Here is a 6,000-nt window from a genome sequence, read left to right as displayed (position 1 = left end):
GAGGAAGTTGTAAATTTGTAAGAGAGTGACAGTCTATTGTATTCTTTTGAGTTTGCCCTTATAAAATATGCAGCCAGCAACTTTGCACTACTACAGAACCACACAAGATAGCCGCCACCTTCAGTGCCGGTTCAAAGGAACCGGTACTGAAAGTGGTATCAGTGCCGGTTCTAAAACTCCCACCCACAATCGAGGGTCTGGAGTTAAGAACCGACACTGATAGTAACTATCAGTGCCGGTTTGGTTCTAACCACAAACCGGCACTGATAGTAACTATCAGTGCTGGTTCCTCTTTAAACCTGCATTAATAGCCTCCTATAGTATATATAGCTCATCTTCTTCCCCGTCTCGATCCAGAACAGAGCCGCCGCCGCCGCCGCAGCCCAGTGTTACAGCACCTCCTTACCATTTTTTTTTTGGCGATTCATGATTTTTTTTTTTTGCGTGGGAGCCTTCAAAATTTGGAAGAGTCAACTGTTTTAAGGTTAGTGAGATGATCTATATTTCATTTTTGGATAGATTACTTGGTAGATTGCTCTAGGGTTGATGATGAATGGTGCTTGTTACATGGTTATGGATTTAGAGATGTAATTGAGATCTAATTTAGGTAAAGTTTGCAACTTTGTCGTTGTTATATGTATAGAGATTATCTACATTTGATTCTTAGTTGGATTCTAGTTGCTAGATTGCTCTAGGTTTGAATTTAGGTGGTTGTTAGTTGGTGTTAAAATTTGGAATGAGCAAGAGCTCAAATATCCATATAAATTAGAGAAAGGTCGCAATTTTATCATTGTAGATGATTTAACGAGTAGATTAAAAGTCACATGTAAATAGAGTTGGGTGCCTACATTAAAATCTAGGGACAATTACAAATTTGCCACTTGTTGAACCGTTATTGCCATTCAAAAATTGCAAAAATACCGCTAGAACTGTCATTCGAGTGGCATCCAAAGAATAAAAAATCAGGGAGGTATTTGCAAAATATCCCTAAAATCTAGCTCTAATTTTCTAGTATGTGGATTGTGTATATTTTTAAAGTCATAAATTTTAGTAATAATCCAGTAGATTTCCTCTGTTAATTAATCAACATAGTGAATTTTATCTTAGAAGTTATGTTTTTATTTATACATGAAGCATGTCATATCTATGCATGTCATGCATTAAAAGTTATGTCGTGCAACGTTCACGATCGTACCGATACAGCACCATATGTTACCCTAGAAGGGGTGCAATGCACACTCTTATATTACCCTAGAAGGGGTAAGGGTGAGGAAGAGCATGACACATGCATTCATATGCAATCGTATGGAAGTACTTACTTTAATCATGTGGATGTTTTCTTTCACACACAAGGAAGCTATTCATTAATGTTTCAGGAGATAACTATTTTCATTGATGAGGAATTGCATGTAGGCTATTGAGTAATTTTATTTTTGTTGAAGATATGTGGTTAAATGTTATTTAACCTTGTTGAGCTGTTCTAATGGTTTGACAATGATTCTAATATAGTTCATGATGCCTTATGATCCAGGATGTGTTGAGATGAGGTTCAATATAATGGTGTGATATGCTTTATAATTCTGATGATGCTGATACCCACGTTTTTCATCATAGAAGTAGTTTGGAGTAATTGCAGCATGTAGTCTATAAAATAATACTCATGCCTCTTCTTGAATCTTAAGACACTTAGCATGATACTTGAGGTTAAAATGATGATCATAATGGTAATGGAACCAAGATGTGTTTAAGGTAATACTTAATCGACTTGTAGTTTAAATAGCTTGTTATATCGGTTTGCTTGCTGAGGTTCTCATCTCACTGTTTTATCTCTCTCCCTAGGTTTGCCTTGAGTCGACGAGCATCGGGATGGTTATTAACACGTCCTTTGCATGTTCACCACCACCTTTTGTTTAGCTATGTTGTGATGTCGATTTGGCCACCTTTAGTCGATTTTTGTTGTATGTTTGTACCCGTCGTGGTGTTTTTTATGTTGGAGGCATGTTCCTTATTTGCTAGGTTGTTTAATAATGATAGTGTGATGTTTCTTATCTATCACTGTGGTGTTTGGTCAGTTATGTTCAGCAGTCTTGTAAGTTAATTTAGTAGCACTCCGGGGTTGTGGTGGCCCCTGGGTGTTACAAACTAATATAGTCGGTTTCCAAAAACCGACTATACTAGTCATTTGTACGATCATTTCTTTAGCTCTGGCCATCATATCGGGCTGAGGAGCCAAGAACAGACTATAATATTGGCACATCACAGTCAATTGGTGGCTAGAAAAAATATAATTTATCGCAGATGGTTAGTTAATGGAACCGACTGTAATAAATAGATTATTATAGTTGGTTCTAACAACAGTTGGGTCTAGTCATCAACTGGTTGTAATAAGGCATTATTAGAGTCATTTCTTGTTATGAACCGTCTGTAACATTGTTACGATATATCTTCTCCTTCCTCCGACTAGCTGTTGTTCAGACTGAGGCTAGCTATGTGAACATCAGGTCCTCTGTGGCAGCAGCCCTTTTTCATGATTTTGGGGGTAGGAGGCACAAATTTTGGAGTCTTTCATTTTTGGTGATCCAAGTTAAGTATGTTTCTTCTATCTAGCTTGATTTCATAGATTAGTTCTAGATTTATTAATTAATTGTTAGGGTTTATGTGAAGTAGGAGATGCATAGTAGCCATTTTGACCTTCAAGTTTAGATCCAAGTCTTGGTTCTTGGTGGAGAATCATATGGATCTAGCCATCCACAATTTAATTCTATTGTGCTATTGTAGTATCATGTTGGTCCCTCCAACGATGGCATTTCTAGTCCCTCCAACGCTGGCCTCTCCGACACAACTCCTTCAGTTGACACCAGCTTCTCATCCGGGGCCAACATCTCCGCAACTATCACCTCAGCATGAAAAGCTAGACAAGGTGACTAGTGTGAGGACTCCACATGATAGATGATACTGGTCCATAACCTCTCCAAAGAAGGCAAGGCAGCTAGCATGAGCCATGGCATCCTCCTAGAAGCACAAATCACATAGTGAGCCATCACCCAAATCAAAGGGTAGCAAAGATGTGAAAACCAATGGCAAAGATTATAGTAAAGTATGAGTTCCATAAAAATACAAGCGAGGGATGCCATTTTTCACACACACAAAATTAGACGAGATGACATTGCAATGTAGGAAATTGCACCAATGGTACATGGAGGCCACCAATGAGAAGGGCTTATATTTTCTCACCGTGGCACACAAGTATAAGCATTTTCTCCACCTCTAGGGTAAATTCATTATCAATTTTGATGACTTGTGCAACCTCTACTACTATGACCACATCTAGGTTAGACTTTTGAGATGGTGGACACTATAATCGTCTACAACCTCGGTATATGTTCATGTAACTACCAATAAATAAAGACTAGATACTTTCTTGTTCATAGATATATGTATCATGAATCCAAACCAACCAAGGAGTTAGCCGGATTCTTTTACCCACTATTCATCTTCAGAATTACATCCGAACAAGGCCAAATGGGGTTAAGGAATACCTAACAAACGCTATGCTCCAGCAACAAGAGAAGAAGTACCTATTAGGAGCCTACAACTTTAAGTAAGTGATTCAATAGATATACTTGTTGATTTTGCATTTGATCAAGCAACAAACCTAAGGCTTATTGGCTATGAATACAAGTGCAGCAATGTTAACGTGAGATACGCGCGCAATGTAAATGGGCTTTTCTTATTTGCTATAAAAAAATGCCTCTTCCCTCTATGCCACTATAGGAAATGAATTTCCTTATATGCCACCTATTTATTTTTCATTTCTTCTATACCACTCTGTTAGCCTTTCAATCAATTATGCCGTCGAAATTCATTGTTCACTGCTACTGTTTACAAGCACAGTGGTATTCTATTTCTTCAAAAATCAGTGGTCATCTGTCTCTTCAAAAATCCTAGAATTTTTTGTACGTGTTCCATAATCTATATGCAACCCATTTTAATTAGATTCACCCAAAAATCATGTGTAGAATTTAAACTAAAATTCTAAAAAGGATAGTTTTATAATTCTAACAATTGTTAGGGCCTCAAATAAAATCCCAAAAATCTAGAAAAATTCACTAATATTCTTCTTATGTGATGGAATAATTTATAAAATTATTTCCATCCCTAAATTATATGGTGAAAAGTGAGTTCATTTGTAATGCTCCATTTATATGCAATGATATAAATAGAGCATATAAATTAGTGAATCCAATTAAATGGAGCATTACAAAGGAACTCACATTTTCACTATATAACCAAGGGCTAGAAACAATTTTAGAAATTATTACATCACATAAGAAAAATATTAGTGAATTTTTCTAGATTTTGGGATTTTATTTTAGGCCCTAACAATTGATAGAAGTTATAAAAGTAGTTTTTTTTGGAGAATTTTAGTTTAAATTCTAGACATGCTTTTTGGATGAATCCAATTAAAATAGGTTGCACATGGATTATGGAACATGTTCTAGGATTTTTAGAGAAACAAAAAACCATTGATTTTTGAATAAACAGAAGACCAATGTGTCCCATGAACAGTACCAATGAACGATGAATTTTGATGGCAGAATTGATCGAAATGCTAATAGAATGGCATGTAAGAAATGAATAATAAAACTGATAGTAGATAAGGAAATATTCTTGGAGTGGCATAGAGGGAAGAGGCATTTATTTATGGCAAATAAGGAATTTGCCCAATGTAAATAATGCAAGCGCATGGGTAGCTGTAGCGTTTCACCTGGAGTGTTTTAAGGTTTTCAAATCGACAAAGAATTACTAATTGGGAGCCTATAATTTTCTAACCAATCAATAGATTAAATCTTTAACAATAAATATAGCGATTGCATATAAAGCGAGAGTTGACAATGAGCATGAATAAGCAATGATAATCCTAGATAGTCCTCAATTTTAACTAGATAGAAGCAAGTAGATATTTGTAGTTCCAGTAATAAAGTTGATATAGATCTAAGTTCAGCTTAGCATCACTAAATCTATTATCTCCAATATATTGTTGCCCAAGCCTTATTTTTCCCTTAATCTTTGGCACGGACTATGGGTAAGCTCAATATAGAGCAATAGAAAACTACAATAATAAATATTGCATGTAGCATTGCAAGAGATAGACTAGATAGATCTAATCACCCATATATATTAGCTATGCATTCGAGACATGTATAGTACTAGAACAATTCAAATAAGCATGCTTGCAATAATAACGAAATCATAGCAAAGACAACTAGACTACATGGATCTAGGTTAGTGGTTCTCAACCCAAGGATCTCATCTTGGATGAATAACTATGTACAAAGGAGGCACCTCTTGGTTTGTATTTACAGTCATGTTCCAACATTATAACACCCGCGTCCAAAATCCGCTTCTAGCCTAGCTCACCTATGGAGTGGGTCCACATGCGCATAGCACCTCTGACACTTTTGTCATCACTCTGTATAAATGGGTTAACCCGAAGGTGATATGTTTGGAATGCCAAGGATTATTTGCTAGCTCTCACCCACTTAAACTACCAAGGTGATACTAAACCACCACACAATACACTTAGGCCATATGAGCTAACACCACTACTAGGCTGCTAATGGGTTGAGATATTACATTCACCCCTCTTAAGGGCTGACGCCCCTGGCAACACACCACATACATGGCATATGCCCAGAACCACCCCTAGGTGCAACAGCCGTGCCGCAGGACGATCCATGCGCACATATGCACATGCAATGAGGGTTGATGCTCTAATACCACATGTAACACCCTGCATCCAAAATCCGCTTCTAGCCCAACCCACCTATAGGGCAGGCCCACGTATGCATAGCAGCTCTCTTATACTTTCATCCTCACTTCGTGTAAAATGATTAACCCGGATGTGATATATTTGGAATGCCAAGGCTTATATACTGGCCCTCATCCACCTAAACTATTAAGATAGTACTAAAGCACCACACAACACACCTGGACCAT

This window comes from Phragmites australis, chromosome 9 (genome assembly GCF_958298935.1).
Source record: "Phragmites australis chromosome 9, lpPhrAust1.1, whole genome shotgun sequence".
Lineage (NCBI taxonomy): Eukaryota > Viridiplantae > Streptophyta > Magnoliopsida > Poales > Poaceae > Phragmites > Phragmites australis.
This window is presented reverse-complemented; position numbering follows the sequence as displayed.